Source organism: Sphaerodactylus townsendi, linkage group LG03 (genome assembly GCF_021028975.2).
Source record: "Sphaerodactylus townsendi isolate TG3544 linkage group LG03, MPM_Stown_v2.3, whole genome shotgun sequence".
In the NCBI taxonomy this organism is placed as follows: Eukaryota; Metazoa; Chordata; class Lepidosauria; order Squamata; family Sphaerodactylidae; genus Sphaerodactylus; species Sphaerodactylus townsendi.
This window is the reverse complement of record NC_059427.1, coordinates 101643364-101665318: the sequence shown is the minus strand read 5'-3', so window position 1 is coordinate 101665318 and position 21955 is coordinate 101643364. Positions and strand designations below refer to the sequence as shown.

Below are 21955 nucleotides of genomic sequence, written 5' to 3'. Positions count from 1 at the left end.
CCTTCGCACAGGCGATGCTGCCAAATGGATGCAGCAGCGCTCTGTGCCCACCAAAACGGTGTTTTCAAAACTTGCTCAGGGAGTGAGTTTTCCTGCAAATGCTGGCTTTCATCCACTGCCATGCAAATGGCAGTGGGTGGAAGCCGGCGTATTCCCCTCCCTGGCCCCAAACGCCTCCTTACCTTCTGCTGGCAGTCGTCGCTCTGCTGTTGCTCCGAGGAGGCCAGGAGACATGCCCCCTGGCCTCCGTAGCTGCAGCCATCGCTCTGGCCATGGGGGCATGTCCCCTGGCCTCCTCAGAGCGACAGCAGACGACCACTGCCAGCAGGAGGTAAGGAGGCGTTTGTGGCTGGGGAGGAGAATACACAGCTGTGCAGAGCCTGCTCCAACAGCTGCATATCCCATGGGGTTGTTTGTGCGAACGGCCCCAGAGCCTGCATCGGCATGATTCATGCTGATGCAGGCTCTTTCGCTTGGCTGTGCGGAAACAGCCAGAGACAAGGACCTGGGAAATACTGGTTCAAATCCCCACTTGTGCCATGAAAGCTTGGTGTGTGACCCTGGGCCAGTCACACATTCTTAGCAGTGACCCTGGCTAGTATTTGGATGGGAGACCTCCAATGAATGCCAGGGTTGTGATATGGAGGCAGGCAATGATAAACCACCTCTGGATGCCTCTTGCCTTGAAAACCCTTCAGGGTGCCATAAGTCAGCTATGACTGGATGGCCCCCTCCCCCAAAAAAGAATAAGGCACAAAGGTGATATAAAATCACAGAAACAAACACTGTGTGGTGACCTCAGAGAAGGTAAATACAGTAGCAACACTTTCAATCTGAAGTTCCAACGCAATTCGGCATAGCAAAATGTGCATTTGGATAAGCATCAAAAAGCATGAGAGAAATGTATTAGAAATGGTTGTCAGCACTTCTATACACATTCCAATACATATGCAAGGTGATAGTCCTTACTTTTCCTCACTGCATTTCCAACAGCTTCATTCACACAGTTCATAGTACAGATAAACAGAGACCTTGGCCATTTCCAGATGGATTATGTTCTCTGGATTCTATGCTGTTGGGAAGTGATCTTTTTCCTGCTTCCTCAGAGCATTGTGGTGAATTTGTACAGCTGCTGAGCTCTCTCCAGCTTTTCTTGAATTTTCTCGAACCTGCTTTGCTGTGAGGTTTTGGGAAACACTGCAACAAAGCCTGGATAGCTGCTGGGAATTGGAAAATTTTGATTCTCCCATTCACATGGAAGACATTTTTCTTTACATTGTCCCTGTGGCAGCCATTTCCTTCTACTGCCTCTGGAGTGGGTGTGTGCATTATTATTTTTAATTAACAGTTGAATGCTGTTATAGGTTCTCTGAATTCCCAGCTTTCATTTTTAAAAAAGTTTTGTAATACTGTAGCGTCTTCCTTGAAGAGTTATCCAGAAAACATATATACTTAAATATTATATTAACAGAATAATAGTCAATTGCTGATTAAAAAAAATTTGAAAAAGCCCCTTGTCACCTAAGGTGGTGGTGGTGGCTACTGCTGGGGGCTGGGGGCAGTGAAGTTTGCCATGTGGAAGCCTCATTGCCACTGTGCTGTATCAGCAGCCGCAGCAGCAATGGGGAAAACACACAAGTCTGTCCTTGTGTGTAAACCACCCATTGCTTGACTCTGAGACAAATGGGACGCATCCTTTCTCTGTTGTAAATGCTTTTAAATTTCCCTGTGTTCCCATTCATTATAGGTAGGTATGTCAGGTCTCTTGCTGTGTCAGGAGACCATATTAGCAGCCTCCAACTCCTGCTGGTGTTTGGTAGACTTGTGAGGGAAGTATGAAGAAATGTTTTGTATCTTCTGGGGAAACCCAGAAAACCTAGAAGTGATGTCACTACGAAAATCTATGATAACCCTCTCATGGCCCTCAGTTTCCTGATGCATGCCAGAAGCTGGCTGGCAACCCTTATTACAGATGTTAACAATTAGTATAATTAGTCTCTGTATTTCTTCTAATTAGATTTGAATTTTGACATAATTAAATTTCATCCTGTATTTCATGCATTTCCTCATCCCTTGACCCTGCTGTTTGTTTTCTCCTCAAAACTATACAAAGTGAGCACTCCCTCACAGCATTTGAAAAAATAGGGTTTAACCCATGAAAGCTCACCATTGAATAAATATTGTTAGTATATAACATGCCACAAGACTCCTATTTATATTAGTTCTCAATGTTGAGGTTCCCTGAAGTTTTATGATTTAAGCAACCGATATACATTTTACAATCCATGCCTATGTAGTAGTAGTGTCTGTGTGTCTACCAAGAGAGAGAGACACACACACACACAGATGAAACATGTACTAAGGGCTTCTTTGTACAGAAAGCATATCTTGTGAGAAAAGGCATGAAACACATTAGTTTTCTAAGCAGTTAATGATCATGATACTTTATGATGTATCTACACATCTATTTCTCAAGCATGGGCAGATCTGCAGATATCTAAATTTGTGGATTGGGCCCAAACTGAGGAAAAAGTAATTTTTCTCCCAACTCAGGGAAACCCCTAAGTTTGAAGATAAAGTTGAAAACTATACAAAAAAATTACACAGAGTTAAATCCTTCAAAAATATGAGTGTTGTTTATGTACATGCAACCATTGCACCTACCTTCTCTGCTGGGGGCTGGGCCTGGGGGCTGAGGTGGGGAGCCATGCTGGGACCCATGGCGGAGGCCAGGATCTGTGCTGCACCCAGCAGCATTGACTGGGACCAGTAGGGATATCAGTTTCCAAGAGAGATCTGGCGATTCCCCAGAATTCCAACTTATCTCCAGACTAGAGATCAATTTCCATGGAGAACGTGGCTGCTTTCAATGGTGGACTCTATGATATTGTACTCCACTGAGGTTCCTGTTCCCTCCAGGTCCCATCCCAAGATCTTCAGGATTTTCCAAACTGAATTTGACAACCCTATACCAACATCCTTTATTGGAGACCAGTGGGGACCTGACAACCCTTGGGACCAGCACTGGAAATGGTGGGGCAGTTCAGGAGCCCTGCTGGGACAAGCAGCACAGATCAGGTGGAATGTCTGTAGGCAGCTATGCTGGCACCAGTAGTGGAGGCCTGCAGATACATGTGCTGCCATGATCTCCTGAAAGCCTCCTGGCCAGGCAAAGCTCCAACACCCCCCCAACACTGCTGAAATCACTTAGGGTAAACTGCTGGGGGCGGGCAGGGTGGGCAACAAGGAGAGAGTTTCTGCCATCTCCTGTTACTAAAAATGCAGCTAAGGCAGTCAGGTCAGGCAGTTCTAGCTATACCTCCAAGGCCAGCAGGTCAGTGGTGACAAATGCTTTGGAGCACAGGCTGCCACAGGTGTGTGACTTCTCTGGACCAGTGTCATGGGCCATCCCCTGGAGAGTGATGTGTCTTCAGGGAATGAGCAGAGCCCAGTAAGCCCAGACCAGGTTGGGGACCAACAAGGGCTGGGCTTGGGCTTAACTCAGGGCCTTGTAGGCTTTACAGGGTGAACAACAGCCAGGTCAAAACTCAGAGCCAGAAGGCCCTGCAGAAGCAAGTTATGTATCCAGTCCCTCTCCATAAGCAGAGACTCAAGCACGTAGCTCTCTTGAGCCCACATGTCAGCAAAGGCAGAGACAGAGGGAACTGTTGCGTGTTAAATGAAGAAGTGCATGACTGCTAGCTCAGAGAAGGCACCTTCTGCAGGAGGGGGAGGAAGTCTTCACAGGATGAAGCCTAACATCCTGGAAGAGCCTATATCAGGGGTAGGGAACCTGCGGCTCCAGATGTTCAGGAACTACAATTCCCATCAGCCTCTGTCATCATGGCCAATTGGCCATGCTGGTAGGGGCTGATGGGAATTGTAGTTCCTGAACATCTGGAGAGCCGCAGGTTCCCTACCCCTGGCCTATATCAAGTAGGTTCACAGAATATCCTAGCCTGGACACAACAAAGCTGGTGACTGCAGCAACACTTCTTCTGATTTGTGGATTCTGTGCATTCTGACCCTCAGATTGGACTTCTGGCACTGAAACCTGACTCTTGGACGGGACTCAGCTCCCTGCTGTAATTTGATATCTCTTCCTGGCATCTCAAGTTGGGAGAGCCAGCCACACTGGGCACTAGCGCCTTCTCCTTGGCTTGAACACCTTCAGCCTTTTCACCATGGCCCATCATACTGCTGCAGCTCTTCTTAGTGAATTTGGGAAGGGACAGCAGAGTGGCCACCCTTCAAGCTGTCTGGCTTCAATCATTTGGTGGGGGGCAGAGAAGGAGGGGGATGCACAAGACTATCTGGCATGGAGAAGCAACTTGATCCCAGTTTCAGTGCATTAACAGCCACCCATCTGTCCACAAACCAGCCACCAATTCTCTTTCCTTCCCGTCCACTCCACTGCGTTTCCCATCTACTCCACTTTGCTTTCTAGGAGCTGCTCAAGAAGATCAGCCAGTTAAAAACTGGATACTCTCACATGCCCTTGAACCACCTCTTTCCTATCAAGCAGGTTCAGCAGAGGCTTCTACTGGTACATGTTTGCTCTGATTTAATATCGCTGACCCTACATCTTTCTCCTTGCTGCTAAAACCGCTGCTCCTGGGAGTCATTGCTTCCAACCCCAGAAAGAGAGAACATGAGTGCTTGTACAATCATTTACATCACAGAAGCACTTTCTGTAGAACCAAATATAAATAAGTTACTGGCTAATTTTAGATTAACTGGAAAATGTCAGAAAAAGCTATTTTTTGAAAAAAATAAATTTGGAAAAAGCTAATTTTGGATTAACTGGAATTTTTTAAAAAAATAACTTCAGAACATTTTTAGCAATCTGAAAGATACGTGGGTTTCTTTTTTTCATTACAGCAGTAGAACTTATTCGGCAGCTTGCAGAAAGCTGCATTCACAATTGCCATCAGCTAAATGAACCATATTTTTTTTCTGTCCTGAGCATGAAGCCAGCATGGCTGTTCCAGGGAGGAAACCACCTGATTACCACAAGTGCAACTAGGCAAGAAGCATAGCTACTTTCCTGAATCACTAAGCAGATGCCATATTAGAAAACAGTGCTGAGAAGAGCTGCTGGTGGTATGTCAAAGAGTCACATGTTGCTCCTGAGGCACTGAGAAAGTATCACTGCCTTACAGATTTTAAATTGACAAATTAATGCCACATTCCTGGATCAAATGCAATTATCTGATATTTGAATTCCCCTACCTTCTTCTTAGCTGGTTTGAAGTAAACGTTTGAAGTTAACGTTTCAAGTAAAAACACTGAGAAAAGACAAATTGAGAAGGATTTAGATGCCTGAACCTAAAAGTAATTATTAAAAAGTTGCTGTTTTGTTTTCTACCAGAGGAATACAAAAGAAATCTGGTCTTTACTCAAATAGATGAACATTCAACGTGAAGAATTTCCCAAAGGTAGGTTTACATTTAAGCTGGCTGGTGGAAAGATCCAACGCCAGGATTCGGTCAAAGTTATTTCTGAATTTTCATTTGGAGACAAAGGCATCTACCCAACCACACAGTTTCTTTACTAAAATAGCATTGTGAAAGAGGTTTGCAAAAACTGGCACCTCTCATCCCCCCCCCCCCCCCCCCAGCTTTATAATGAGATGATAGCTATGACATGCAATAATCAGAGCTGGTGTTTTGTCAGTTGATGGTACTCAATGTAACCACATTTATACCACAAAAGTAGATCAATACTTTCATGTGGTACTTTTAAGGCATTTAGCACTTATTGGCAGACACAAGGAACATTAAACAACATCCATAAAAGAGCTTCCGGGCTAGAAGCAGGCCATAAAAACAAGAAAAGAAGAAGAAGAACCCTTCAGTTAGAGGTCTGAGCAAAGAAACTGTTTTGGCCTGGGACTTAAAACAGAGAAACGTATTCAGGAGGAAATGTGTTCCAAAATGCCATGACTAAATCTGGGAACACAGAGGGTGAAAGAAGGGGCGGGGAGCGGGGGGGGGGCACAGCTTAACCAGAACTTCCAGGACAACAGTGATATGATTCCTATATCTCTACCTGTGCAGTATCATGGCTACCACATTTATAGCTAGCTGTAATTTCCAGACAGGGATTATTATTAGATCTTTATTTTGCCCTTCTCCCAAGGACATTAGGGTAGGTTTCAGGATCCCTCCTTCCCTGTTTAGCCCCTTGTATGGTGGAGCCTGGGATACAGAACGTTGGACTCAAAAGCTTCAGACCCTTGGTCTGAGTGCAACGTGAACTGTATCGTTTCAGAGAGAGACTGGCCCAGTGTCCTCTGCACCTGAACACATAAGGTTGCCTTATAAGACCAATGCTATGAATGTACTATCTGCCATAGCTATTATCAGTTCTTCAGTGTCTCAAATGGAAGTCTTTCACATCACTTACCACCTTTTAAATCTGAGACTTTCTGCATGCATCCAGATCTTCTGTCACTGAGTCCCAGCCCTCCTTCAACACTGAAAGCTGTGTTAGATCTACTGATTCTGGTTCTCGACCCTGATCTGTTTGATCTTATTTCCTGCCTTTGTTCTGAACTATGATGTGGATTCCTGACTTCAGGCCTTGCCAAATTTCTGCATGTTCATAACCTCTGACCCCTCCAATTATCTTATACTCGGCTTGATTGTGGACATTTGAATCTGTTTCTGACATCTATCTGGTAAGTTAGGTTCAGAGAATATGCCCCGCCAAGACCATCCAGTGAGATTCATGGCAGAGCAGGCATTTGATTTCACTGAGTGCTAGTCTCACTTTAAACACTGTAAAATATTGGATGTGCAGTACGTCAAGTGTACCTGATACATCAGCAATGTATTTCCAGTCAGGTCAATGTATTTTATTGAACATGCTGAGGCAAGAAGTTGTAACCCATGACTAAGACCAGAATTTGCAAATCTGGATGCAAGTATGGGCTTGGATTCCTAACATTGCAATTTAAGTATTTTGAATCAAGATTAAAAGAGTCAATTTCGGTTGACTTTCTACTTTTCATCATCACTGTTCATCATAAAAGACATTTTCCTGAAAGCTGCAAGACCCTCATTACATGGTGCATCATTTGATACCAGTGATCACTCCCTACTGCCGTTTTAGATTTGAAATGCAGTTTAACCTTTGAATGAAAACCATTCAACGAAATTAATCCATTGACGTAATATTTTGAACATTGAAATGAAGATGACTTTCATCTACAGTACTCTAAGTGAGCTGTGAGGAGTTTTGTTAATAGAAGCCAGCATAAAGTCATGTGAGATTAAGTTTTCAGCTAAACTGCTTGGCTCCTTTCACCAAGAAACAGGAATTTAACAGGTAACATGTAAGCAGAAATTATTAACCAGGGTGCACAGGCTTCTCAATCCACAAGCAGACTTCTCTCACATACACTACTTCACAATTATCTCTGTGTCCAGCAGCAGTGACAGAATGTAGAAACCATGTCAGATAGCACTCAAGTTCCAAGCAATTGTGCAAACATTTCGATTTTCTCATTGGAATGTGCATGATCTAACTAGCTAAATGCAATAAATAGTTGAAAAAAGAGATATACTGAATGTTAGTTACTGCAAAAATAACTGCTAATGCTTTTTTTCTAGACTACTGCAATGTCTCTCACATTAAAGCACAGTAATTGGGGGGCAGCTGGCAGTGTATTCTTTCAGCACAGAACACATGTTGCTTAAGAGAAGGCACTGAGTAGAAAATAAGGTATACTTTCATGGGGCCGCCGGTTAAGCAAAATAGCCAACATAATTATCAGACTTTATAAAAATTGTCATTAAATTAAATTATATACTAAGATGTATGAGAGTGAATGGACGGTTCCTCTTTGGGCATTTGTGTAGCATTCTGTTGAGTTGCACAGCTCCAGACCATAACTCTGTATATGTCACAGAAAAGTGTTACAAATACATTTCAAGTTAATAACTATTTAGAGTGTTATTTGAGTTAAGTCGCACTGTGACGGAACAAGTGGGTCTGTGCATTCAATATTCAAACATTCTCTCTCTGCTGCTTCCACAAACAAACATTTGAACAAAGCAAGAACATGATGTTTTCCTTCAAAAGTTGGTTCTATATATAGTTTGAATGGGTATAAAATTGTACAATATTTGATTCTTCAAAAGTTGGTTCTATAAAGTATATTTTGAATGGGTATAAAATTGTACAATATTTGATTCTTCAGAGAATCAAGGTGAAGGAAAAGAGATTCTACCTAAACATCAGGAAAAACTTCCTGACAGTAAGGGCTGTTCGACAGTGGAATGCACTACCTAGGAGTATGGTGGAGTTTCCTTTTTTGGAGGTTTTTAAACAAAGGCTGGATGGCCATCTGTCAGGAGTGCTTTGCTTATGTGTTTCTGCAATGCAGGGGGTTGGACTTGATGGCCCTTGGGGTCTCTTCCAACTCTATGGTTCTATGACTTCAATAATCTCAGTTAAATGTTGAACAATAAATTCAGAAAGCACTGGCCCTTTGTGCACTCATCCTCTGCCAAACCACTCTCTACTTCATTGCAGAGTCTCCTTGCGTTTCCTTGTTTACACACAAAGGGGTACTCTACTGATCTCCCGAGCTGTGCCGCCAATTTCCCTGGCCCCTTGTTCTGGGTTGGGAAGTTGTTTGCCTACTTATACACCATTTCAAAAGTCTTAAAGTTTAACAAAAAAAGGGGTCCTCCACTGATTCCCTGAAATGCAGGGGGAATGGCTCCTGCATTGGAGGGGGGGGGGCAGGTAGGAGCAGAAAAGCCAAGTGGAGCAAAATGCACACTCAGTGCTCCTCCTTCCCTGTGCAGGCAGGGATAAGACCATGCTTTCCCCGCTCCTGGAAACTATGGGTTTCTCTGATCTGTGGTGCAGTGTGATCTGAAGAGGAGGGGAAATGTACACAACAGAGAATTGGCCCAGAAATTAGTGTCTGCTTGACCCCAAGAGACGAAACATGAGCAATCTCAAACTGATACATGTTTCTGCTATTTCTCATTAATATACTTTTGCCTATTTTGTTTGTTTACAGGTTATGTTTTCACTACAGTGAGTCACTTTTAGTCTTTCCAGTACTTTAAACTATGGATGCATAATTCTATATAGATCAATCATGCATACATGCTGATAAAATCCTTGTAACTATTCAGCAAAATAATGCAGATTAGTAAACTATGCAGGGATTAGAGATGTCAACCTGGTATAGCTACCTGAACAGTGCTTTCTTTTTTCCTGTGAGGAATTAAAAATATCATTTTTTTAATTTTACAAACATAGAGCATTTGGCTGCTCTATACTGGAAGAACATCAAGAAAAACAAGTTTGAAGGGAATTGGTTTCCCAACTCCTTATGTTTCATACAAATATCAGTTTTCAAGATTTAACCTATTTATACATTATGCATTGTGCCTAGCTGCAATTCTGCATTATGAAGTATGATTCCCTCTTAAAATTTCCCTTGGATCAAGATAATTCTTAGGTACTCTAAAATTACAGGTCAACTGGCACGATCTTTGTTATTTGCTGTTTTCTGAAGGAATTCTAAAATTTCTTGTTACGAGTCTGCACCCATCTTTTTATGGGAACTTATGACTCATCCAGACCATTTATCAGTTGGACTAGATGTGGAAAAATACCTGTTAGGTTCTTGCTCCTTCTTTTCTTGAATCAAGGAGTTTATCACAGTTAGAGGAAGTTTTGTTCTAGCTTGTAGCAGCTAACGAGCCAGACATACCGTATATACTCGAGTATAAGTCGACCCGAATATAAGCTGAGGCACCTAATTTTACCACAAAAAACTGGGAAACTTATTGACTCGAGTATAAGCTTTCACACTTGACTCAGTAGCAGCTAAAAACAGAAGATTTGGGAGCAAGATGAGATAGAGTTGCTTAACAGAGTTTGCATTAGGGATGAGCAGCTTTCCAGCACTCTAGGAACACAAATGAACCACTGTTTTCCTCCAAATGTAGAATAATTCTGGGATTCATAGCCATGCCAGCCTAAACTTTGCTCCTAAGAAAGCCTTGGCCAGTATTTGGCAGTAAACTACTGTGTGAAGAATTGTATTCATCTAGAATGCAACACACCAATAACCCTTAGGAGAGAAATGCCTCAGTTTCTTTTAACCGACACCGACACCCAACACCTAGTTGTAATGCTTATGCAGGCTGTCCTTACAGCTTGTTTTTACGGCTCTCTGGTGAGTTAGAAAAAAAGGAGCAACATGCTTACCAGATCCCCACAGCAGCCCCAGCTCCGGCCGCCATCTTGGAATTACCATATATACTCGAGTATAAGTCGAGGGGGGCTTTTTCAGCATTAAAATGTGCTGGAAAAGTCGACTTATACTCGAGTATATACGGTACTTCATAACTACATTTGAGAATTCCTCAGTGTAAGGTTTACAGGGACAATGATATATGTGGGTGCTGCTTACCTAAGCAAGAAGGAATATACACACAAAAGGGAAGGGAAAACAGAAACAAAGTCAACAGAGCTGAGCTGAAGTAGTAAGAGTTAATGGCACAGTCAAGCCACAGCTAAATCTGGAGGTGAAAGGTATACACTCCAGAAAGGTCCTAGTGTAAAGGATTCAATGGTGTTGATGGTGAAGTAACCTTGAGTGCATTCCACAGCCCGGGCGATGGGCCAGATGCATCGGCGGAGACTTTATCTTTGCGCGGGAGATGAAGCCTCTGTTCCCATGGGAAGCAGGAAGGGGGGATGGGGTGACTGGTATTATAACCTGTGCTTCTGGCGGGAAGTGTCATTCCTGCCACTGCGTGTACTTGAGCTTTCTAAGATGTCTTAATAAATGGACTTTTACTCCCAAAGCCTTTTATTTCTGCGTCTATGGAATTCCTTACATTGTGGCAGGAATCCTAATTCATCTATATTCTTGTGCAGTGGACCTCTTGTCTTGCGATGGAGAGGTTGAATTTTACTGCGGAAGGTGCGGTAGCCCCCAAAGAGGGCTCCGACCTTTCCCTTCTGGATCTGGAGGAACCAGCAGGAGAACGGGCCTCGCTGGTGGCTCTTTCCCGTCCTCGTATCAGCACGAGTCTTCCTTTACTCCGTTGGAACGAGGGACGTGAAACGCACGACGATGGGGACTTCCATGAGTCGTTTGGGGCGCTGTCCATGGATCGAGCGCCTGTGGATCGGATCTCTACCCGTTTTCGTGTGGATTACAAACCTCAGATGCAAACTTTTGTACTGGAGACGCGCTTGACCACCTTTCATGCGGCCTCCCAGGAACCCATTGAACGATTCCTGGACTCGGCGTTGGGTGATGCTCCCAAAGAACCACCGTGGCACAGCACCGGGGCCCGCCCACAGGACCCCGGGACTAAACCTGGAATTGCGGTATCCTGTACCGCTTCCCCAATCGGACCCCCTAATCCCGGGCCAGCGACCGCACCTGAGGTGCCTCGGGGAGCCACCGGTGGCTACTGGCGGCGACGGGTGTGCCTCCGATGCCTCGCTTCCAGACGGCGAAGAGTCCGAAGAAAGCCTGCCTTCCCAGCCGACCGGTTTCCTCTCCCATCGAGAGAAGACTGGGATGAGGAAGTGGGACGACTACTTGAGATGCCCAAGCGGCATGGAACCGTGAGCGCCAGCTATGGGAGGAGGAACGGGCACAGTTACTAGCAAGAGCGAAACCTGCAGAGGGACCGAGAGCAACAACGCAGAAGTCCAGCTCGAGTTGGACCGTGCCAAAGACGCGCTCCAACGACAATATGGCCAGAATCTGTCAGTCCATGATAAAGTCCTGGAACAGTCCAGACTGGATTTACAACGGCAACGCTGAAGCGTTCAGGCTCTCGCGCACGCCAAAGTGAACTCACTGAAGCCCTTAAGCGGGGCGAACTGGTTAAGTTAGAACGGGGAAAAAAAGCTGCTGCATGCGCACCAAGATGCATTGACTCGCAAGGAGAGGGAGCTAGCTGCGTTGGAGAGGGAACTAAGGAGGCAGCAGACCAGGGGTCCCAAGTTGGAGTCTATGCTGTTACTGATCATGCCGGTGCCAGGGGGGCCGCGTTCCACCCAAACGCCAGCGGCACCGCCAGCGCCCGATTCCGGCCCCCGTACAACGGCTGCCTGCCCAACCTGCTCAACCAGCGCAACCACCTCCCCAGCAGGCGCCAAGGGCCGTCGAACGGGGCTACTATCGCTCGATACCAGCCCGTTTTGATGGGACCGCTTTAAACTTCCCTACTTCATCTTGCAACTCAATGCCCACTTGCCGGAAGACTATGATGATCTATACCCGGTCTGAACGCGAAAAAATACGGGACATTGGCTCAGTCCTGGATGGGGCAGCAGCCGACTGGTTCGTGACTGTTTTGGATTTGCAGGATGAGGACTCTCGCACATTTGGTGCCCGCATTCCTCCAAGCTTTAAGAGCGCGCTTTCAAGATCCAGGCGCCGAGAATGAAGCTATTCGCACCATCAAAACCATCCAGCAAGGCAACCGCCCGTTTGCAGAATTTGTCCGTGAATTTCGTGCGGCGGCTGCTCGACTTCCTCCTGAGTGGCCTGAACGCATGAAATGCGAATACTTCTCGGATGCTGTGGACAGCAAACTTCGTGAAACGGTGTTTTTAATTCGGGTTCCTCGTACCATTGCAGATTGGATCCAGTTGGGTTCTCAAGTCTCGTCTCGTTTGGAATACGCTTCTCAAGGAGTCCGCCCACTCCCTAAAACCACTTCTGTTCTCACCAAGTCAAGCCCATCCGCCCCTACCGAAACCTCCTCTGAACGCCGTCGCTGACTTGGGTTGTGTCTTTACTGCGGAGGGCCAGGTCATCTAGCCCGTAACTGTCCCAAGAAGCAAAAACCAACCGCTCCAACTCCGCGCACTCCGTCGGCCAAACCACCACGCAGGTCAGTGCCGCCTCCCACTAGCTCGTCTAACGCGGTGACCGAAGGCGAACCAGAGGAGGGGGAAGCAGCTGTTTGCCTTTCTTCAGCCCCCATGGACATGGGCCCGACTCCTGACGCGGTGAGTGAAGGCAGCGCTCCCATTACTGTTCAAGCATTTCTACCCAACCCCGCTAAACACACTTTCGCATTATAGCCTCAGCCCTTGTAGTTCCGGCTGCTCCCACTGCTTAATGCGGCCCCAGGTGGCAGAGGAGCTAGGTCTAGATCGAATTCCCCTGGCTAAGCCCATACCATTCACCCAGATGGACGGCAGCCCCCCTCGGAAACGAAGGACCGGCCCAGTACAAAACACAGCCGGTTCTCCTCCGTTGCGCCGACCATTGGGAGAAAATTAGTTTCATTTTGGCGCCAGGGGCCAAACACTCCATAGTTTTGGGCATGCCTTGGTTATTGTTACATGAACCAAAATTCATTTGGAAAGAAAGGATCCTAGAATTCACTGACCCTCCTGTGGTGAACACATGAATTGGGAAGAAAACCCAACGTCTCCTGACACACACCCCTCTCTGGCTTCCTCAGTGATTGCTCCCGATTCTATTGACATCCCACCTGCATATCAGGATCTAGCCAGAGTTTTTCAGGAAACAGGAATGCGATCAGTTGCCACCTCACAGAGACACTGACTGTAAAATTGTCATACAACCAGGGGCACAACTACCCAAGGGTAGAATCTACCGCATGAGTCCCAATGAGGAGAAGGAACTTCGTGCCTTCTTAGATAAGAACCTTGCTCGCTGAGGTTCATACGGTGAACTACCAAACACACACACGCTTCTCCCGTTTTGTTTGTCAAAAAAAAGAAAGATGGGTCTTCTGACTTTGCACAGATTATCGAGGTCTCAATGCGGTCTCCCTGTCCAATAAATATCCTTTGCCTTTGATCAAGGACCTTTTAGATGCACTCGGCAAAGGACGCATTTTACTAAATTGGACTTGAGAGAAGCTTATTACAGAGTCAGAATTGCTGAAGGATATGAACACCTGACTGCGTTTAACACAAAGTTTGGACAATTTGAATATTTAATAATGCCATTCGGGTTAAGTGGGGCCCCCGGAGCTTTTATGGCCCTTATCCACCAAGTCCTCCATTAGTTACTTTACAAGGGAGTTGGTGTATACTTCGATGACGTTTTAATTTACTCGCAAACTCCAGAAGAGCATGAAATATTGGTTGAGAGGTATTAAAACGCTTGCTTGACAACTCTCTCTTTGCCAAAACTCTCCCAAATGCTGTTTTCATCAGACCTCCATTGACTATTTGGGTTACTGGATACCGCCCGAGGGCTTAACAATGGATCCTGCTAAAATTGAAGCAGTCCTCCAATGGCCTGCCCCCACCAACCGCAAAGAACTCCAGTCGTTTCTTGGTTTTGCTAATTTCTATCGTGATTTTATACCCCAATTTGCTGAACTGACTCTCCCTCTCACAGACCTCTTACGCACTAAAGGTAAAGATCCACTGTCCGCCAAGCCCGGGGCCCCCCTTTTCTGGTCTGAGAAATGTCAAACAGCCTTTCAACTATTAAAATTCTGCGTTTACTCACCGAACCTATCCTAAAAGCACCCCTGACCCGGATCTCCCGCTTTGTAGTTCACGTGGGACGCCTTTGACTAAAGCACTTGGGGCAGCCCTGTTGCAGAAAAATAAAGAGTGGTAGACTGGTTCCGTCAGTGCTTATTTGTCTAAAAAATCTCCTCTGGTGCCGAACTCAAACTTCTGGACTGTGGGAGACAAGGAGACTGCGGCCCATGTACAAGCACTCTCCACTCTGAAGCCGCACTGGCTGGAGGGGCTAAGCACCCCTTTCAAGTTTGGTCGGATCACTTACAAAACCTGGCAGTCCTCTTTTCCACCCCTCAAGATGTCCGCGAAACAACTTCGTTGGGTCCGATTTCTTTTCTCGTTTCTCTTTTTACAGTTCATTTTTTCCCTGGGAAAACCAACAAAACTGGCTGGATAGCTCCTCGCGCCTACCGAGGAGGGTGGGGCTGCCTTACGAGACATTCCACGCGCTGTTCTTACCCCTCCCAGTTGGGGTTGGCTGTCACCCGATCTCAAGCGTCCACTCTCTCCTCCACCCCCCGTTCCTCAGTCCTCTTCTCTCCTTTCCCTATGGAATTGGAGGAGGCGGGGCTGTAACTTCCAGCCACGGCCGAAGGAGACCTCCCAATTGCGTTTGGAGAATGGAGGTTTGAAGCGGAGAGGGGAATGTTGGTACGATGCCTCCCCTCCGCAAGCAAGTTCTTGAAGCACTTGCCAACGATGCCAGTCGGCTCAAGACATTTTGGCTTTTTTTGAAAACTCTGCACTCAGCCCGCCGGCGGTTCTTGCAATGGCGCCAATGCGCATAAGCACAGTTGAGGCATACATTAAAGGCTGCCTGGTTTGTGCAGAAGCCAAAACCATCCCGGGAAAGCCCCATGGACTATTGAAACCTCTCCCGGTAACTTCCCGCCCTTGGGAAGTCATCTCCATGGATTTCATTACAGATTTGCCCGGAAAGTCATGGCAATACGGGTTTGTGTGGGTGGTGGTAGACTTATTCTCTAAGCAAGCCCATTTTATTCCATGTGCTTCCATCCCCTCCGCTCCTAAGTTGGCACGGCTGTTTATTCAACATGTTTACCGTCTCCATTCCGCCCCCGTTAAGGTGGTCTCCGACCGCTGGCCCTATTCATCTCAAAGTTCTGGACAAGCGTTTTTTTGGGGTTGTTAGGGGGCGCCCAGCTTCGTCGCCGACTACCATTCAAAGTGACGGGCGATTTGAGAGAACGAACAGAACCCTAGAGCAGTATTTACGTTGTTACACCAACTACCACCAAGACAATTGGTGCGAGCGTATTCCGCTTTTATGGAGTACGCCTACAACAATGCACGGTTCATAGTAGTACAAAGAAAACCCCCTTTGAAATTGTGTCTAGAATTCGCTTCCTTCCCGCCAAGTTGCCACAATCTACCCGCAGCTGCTTTGGACCCCTAGAATTTCTTTAACAATGGATTTCCATCCCTAGCCGAGGGATGGAAAGCCGGTTCAGACTTTGCCTTACAACAAGCAAGGGACTCCCAAAACTGCAAGCTGGATAAACACCGCTCGGATTTCCCTCTGCGTGTGGGCTCCTGGGTGTATTTATCTACAAAAAAAAATCTCAGAGACGTGCATAAATATTCCAAACTTGGTAAGAGATTTGTGGGACCTTTCTTTCCAAGATTACTGAAGTGATTAATGCATGTCACTGCTCCGCTTAGGATTTGCCTAACTCTCTTAGTAATATCCATCCTGTATCTTCCGATTTCCAGCTTGCTCCAAGGAGGCTCCCGCTTCCGATGCCTGCACGACCCGCCGGAGAGGCCCCCACCGACTATTATTAGACGGCCACAAGCACTAACAAATTGACGCTTATTCTGGACTCTCGCTTTAATCGCGAAACGCTTGCAATATTTAGTTTTCTTAGGGTGGGATATTCCTCTGGGTATAATCAATGGGTTTATTCCGAAAACATTGAAGCCCCCCACCCTTATTGCTGCTTTCCACCGCGCCTTTCCGCACAAACCTGGGGGGAAGGGGTCTTCAATGGGAGGCAGAGTGTAAAGGATTCAATGGTGTTGATGGTGAAGTAACCTTGAGTGCATTCCACAGCCCGGGCGATGGGCCAGATGCATCGGCGGAGACTTTATCTTCTTGCGCGGGAGATGAAGCCTCTGTTCCCATGGGAAGCAGGAAGGGGGGATGGGGTGACTGGTATTATAACCTGTGCTTCTGGCGGGAAGTGTCATTCCTGCCACTGCGTGTACTTGAGCTTTCTAAGATGTCTTAATAAATGGACTTTTACTCCCAAAGCCTTTTATTTCTGCGTCTATGGAATTCCTTACACCTAGAGATCAATGACTGGGACTAAAGGAGCTGGAACCTGAAACAGAACACATAAGGTATTCCTCTGTTGACTAGATAAGTTCAGAAGGCCAGGATCTCTGGAGATCCATAGTCTTTATAGTGTCTTTCAGCTGTAACACCCAACATTGTATGTCTGTGCCACCTTCTGTGCCAGGGCTACAACCTCAGTTCATGAAACTCCAGTTGAAGCCTAGAAATCCCTAACTTCAAAGCTAAACTAGCCACCTATAAACCTTCTGCCTCTCTTGGAAACATGATTAAGATGCGATTACTTATAAAATCAGTATAAGTATACTTATAAAATCAGCTACTTGGACAGCAACAGCTTAAAGGATGAGGCAAAAAGAATATCCCAACCTCTACCAATATGCACTGCTGAAGAAGAAGAAGAAGAAGAAGAAGAAGAAGAAGAAGAAGAAGAAGAAGAAGAAGAAGAAGAAGAAGAAGAAGAAGAAGAAGAAGAAGAAGAAGAAGAAGAAGAAGAAGAAGAAGAAGAAGAAGAAGAAGAAGAAAAAGAGAAAGAGAAAGAAGAAGAAGAAGAAGAAGAAGAAGAAGAAGAAGAAGAAGAAGAAGAAGAAGAAGAAGAAGAAGAAGAAGAAGAAGAAGAAGAAGAAGAAGAAGAAGAAAGTGATGATGATGATGATATTGTTCTTACCAATCAGTGTTAGAACAAAACTGCCAGGGCAACAGCTGAAGTACCATGCAAGGACACAGCTTCTGAGTGGTGAGTAGGGTAACCATGTCACTTGCTGGTGCCAGGTTCCACTAGTTACTCAGAACCACTGTGCCTTCATGCTGCTGCAACTGTAACCTTGGCTGCTCCGTCACCTGTTGGTAAGGGAGTCACCATCTCTCCTCCTCTGGAAGTACTCAGTGGTGAAGACTGGGATATTCCCTGCATAAGCTGCTGGATACAAAGTTTTGGCATATTGAATTTAGAAAGAAATATACAGTATGTCTTCTACATGGCCTTGTAGTATACATATTCATTTTAAGTTCACTACCATTGGAAAAAAAATCACTATTTTACATATTACTTCAGCACTTGGTTCTAGTGTAACCCTACCCGCTGTGGAATGAGATTTTCCATCTGTCTGTGTATCCATTTCAGTGTAATGTTATTTAGGACCTGTTGCAGCACAAGATTTCCTGCTGTATGGATATTTTGGAACTTTATATACAACTCTAATTTACTAGGTTTTGTTAGATGTATGGAAGGGGTTTTTATTAAAATAAAATGTATAAACACCCATGATTACATTTTAATAAAAAGCATTTCAGCTGAACATGTTTGTCACACAGCGGATGCAATTTCCCCTTGGCAAATGTAAGTTTATAAAAGTAAGACTCCACAGCATTCATTAAAGTGCTACTAAATAAATCCTCCCCTTCATTATTAGAAGGATGTCAGAGTGCCAGATCAAGCCAGTCAGAAAGAAAGACTCAGGGGATGCCTATGAAAACCTCTACAACCCTTGCCTCAGATATCAGCAAAAACATGCTAAGCACACATCCATAGTTCCTGCTCTAAAGTTTAAAGAGGAGTGCACGAGAATATTGGACACAGACTACTTTTGAGAAAGCAGATGGCAACTGTAATTCTAAATTCTATTTGCAGAATGACTTGTGGACATGGTCAGCCCTTTTCCCTTTTCAAAAAGCATACCTTTGGAGTCACACCTATGTTTTAAGAAATATAATAAATGGAACATGTCCATTATTTTGATGAGAAATGCATGGAGAATCATTTTTAAGGTTCTGCATCTTTTTACTGAAAAAAAAGTTGCCTTTTGACATTTAAAAAATAGGAATATGCCCAGTGGTAGGATTCAAATAATTTAACAACTGGTTCTGGTGGTGGGATTTAAATAATTTAACAACTGTTTGTTTACAAGCACCATTTTAACAACTGGTTCTGCCGAAGTGGTGCAAACCTGCTGAATCCCACCATTGGAGATGCCTCCTGTGAGTTTACTGTGTTTTGTAAAAACAAATGTGTGATGTACTAATGAATGACCCAAACTTAATAGTATTCCTGAGTAAGATTATCTGGTGCAGCAATTAAAAAACCCCACAAAACAAAAAAATAACCTCTATGGTATTTTAAATGTGTGGTTTTCTTTTCCTGCCTCTTAGGAAGCCTAGCATTATGATGCTTTGGCTCTTTAACAATTCAGAAAAATGGGTTTCTTAGTCTCCAGAACTTTCCAAAGAGCACAATTACTTGGTAGTAGTATTAAACTCTGTTTCACAGAAAGATAATAGGGTGGTCAGTTGAGGTGCAGCAGTTGATAAAATAGCATGCTTCCACATTAGAATATAATCCCGAATGAGTATGAAAATTAAAATTAACATACGGACTGCCTTTGTCAAAACCATTATTTTGTGCATTATTGAACATGATACTTCGATACAAAAGCATTTATAGTTCATCAAATGACTATCAAACGGATGAGAAGGGAGCAGAGTTAGGTAGGCACTAGGACCCATTGCTAAGCAACCAAAGCATTCCAGGATTGGTTTTCCTCAATAAAAGGCAGGATGAGGAGGCAGGGTACTTTTCCAGGGATTGGCAAGTCAGCACTCCAGACCCTCTTCCCTGACTGCAGCCTGTTCTACGTTGTGCTGGCCCCACCTCATTCTGTGGAAATGATGAGATCTGTTGATTACAGTTGGGTTGGGGCTGTGTTGGCCCCACCCTTCTCAGAAGAATAGCTGAGGCCTGCTCTTGCTGTCGGGTAATTCAGACTGTTCTCAGCAGCATCTCATGACTTCCAAGAAATTCTGGTGTTTGCTGGTAAGTCCAGGGGCGAGGTTTCCAGTTACGGGCTATCCTGTGGTCCTTGGGCAATTGTCTGGATAAGGAAGTGGGGTGGGGAAGCCTGCGGAGCAATGGGAGGCTGCTCCATCCCTGGACAGAGACTACTATATTACTTGCCATCTGTGGATATATTTTAGGTCTTTAGTATTTTTAGCTTTATTCAAGGGGTATGTTTCACTTGTATTTTTTTTTATGTGTATAAGCCACCCCAAGCCGACTATGGGCGATTTCTCACATAAAAAAAAAAAAAGCTGAGGCAAACCGGTCTCGTATGAATCGCAGCTTTTGAGCGCTCAGCTGTTCTCCCCACTTCAGCTTGTACCGTAGGAAACCTTCGCTGTCTGCCACGGCTGCAGAGAAGCAGCACTCGCCACATCCGTGCGTTCACTGGTGATCAGCAGGGCGGGTCTTTGTTCTGATTGGCTGGAGTGCAGCTCTGGAGGCTGAACTTTCCGGGCTTCCCCATTGCCCCGTGTGTCATCCAAAAGGCGCTGTTCCGAACAGCGCCAGAAATGACGCACGCTGAGGGGGCGCAAGAGCGGCAGAGTTGGGGTGGCTGCGTTGTTGCTGCCCCTGTAGTGGGGAGGGCTGCTGGACCCCACGTTACTTGGGGAAAGTAGTGCGCAACAAACGGTGAGTGGGGAAACGGCCTATGATCAAGAATGGGCAGGGTATAAATGCACAAAACAAATAAATAATAAAATTTTGAGCAGACTCTTTAAATAGCTATGTGGAGACTTCACCTCATTTCCTAAATAAATTCACATATGATGTACAAGGGTAGCGCAATTCTCTCTAAACATAAAATTCAGAAATTTGAATGACTTACTATTTTCCTCGTGAAGCCTAACTTTGCAACCTATTACAATACCTTTCTGCCTTTGCCTTGCACAAACACTCACTCAAATGCTTTCTGCTTTTGATGCTGCACAGTTCCCTAATCATTAACATCACTCTTGTTGTAGGTATTTAGAAAGCTATATAGATTCTGTCCACTCCTCTGCTTATGGCCAAACCATGGGCTTCCAGTTCTACTCATAGCAATCTATACTATAAGGAGAAATATCAATAAAGTAGGTTATTGTGGAAACCTTACAAACTCAGCCTTCCTCAGTATAAACAGTGATGTAAATCACTCTCCTTTACAGCTAGTAGTATCCAGAGAAAAAGTTCTCGCCAAGAAGCGCATCAAACCAGTGCTCTGCTACTGAACAATACCATCAATTCCTGCAAGTGACCAACAATGCAATCCTGAGATGAAGTATACCTTGTTAAGTCCATGCAATTAATTGGCTTAGAAGGCTCACCCTGGTTAAGATTGTCCTTCTAATATCTGGATTGTAGTGGCAATAGTGACACTCAATATGACACATATTCCCTGGGTAAGTGAAATACTTCTGAAACATATGAAGTACTAAGGAGGTCCCTGAAAGGATATTTCAGATATATTTATAAACTATAAAACCCCAAATGTAATGGAAATTCCAAAGCTCTGACAGCATGCTGAGAGGTTTTTTCTTTAAATTCATAGATTTAGATGGGCTTCAAAATTTGACCATATATATGCATGGAGCAAAAGTTGAAAAGAGAAGAGACTAACAAACTGGGCAGTGATGGGCAAAGCTAATGGGGAACAATTAGGGGTGGGTTTTTTATTTTTTTCATTGCTCCATGAACCATTTAATCATTATTACCATTTAAGAATACGTTCCAAAACATACTACTGCTGTGTTCCCACCCAACATATAGCTTATCTAGGCCAGTTGATCTGAAACATTTGCTACAGGTTTTAATGGACAGAGTAGTCTTTGCCTTGCATTCTCCTGCATCCCTCACTTTAACAACAACAAAAAATTAAATACTTAACTGACAGCCATTTCATTGCCTGTGATGTAGGCTGCAAACATTGTGATGGGCACAAACCTAGTTAACCAGTATGATGCACATTCCCTTTTTCCTCCACTTGCACAGTGCACCACCAATGAAGATGGCAGTCTTCAATTAAACGGCAACTAGTCTGAATGAGGGCAGTTGGACAAATAGGAGTTTGTTCCTTTCCCACAAACTGGAATTCTAACCAAGGGAATCAATCATGATGTACGAATATAGCACAGGCCAACATGTATAATATCTTATACAGGCTATAGGTAAGAAGAAATACTAGGCACATACAGCATTTCAGTGCTAGATGTGCCGTGGACCGCAATTAATCTTGCTTACTATGAAGTCAACAATGTGTCACAAATCAGAGCACCATGTAATCTGAACCACATTCACATAGA

The 21955-nt window shown here is 44.8% G+C and overlaps 1 protein-coding gene across 2 annotated transcripts in view; it reads right to left on the bottom strand.

The window, feature by feature from the left end:
• Positions 1 to 21955, bottom strand: part of SLIT3 (slit guidance ligand 3) — a 585281-nt gene that overhangs the window by 123410 nt on the left and 439916 nt on the right. The gene's annotated exons all lie outside the window — the stretch shown is intronic.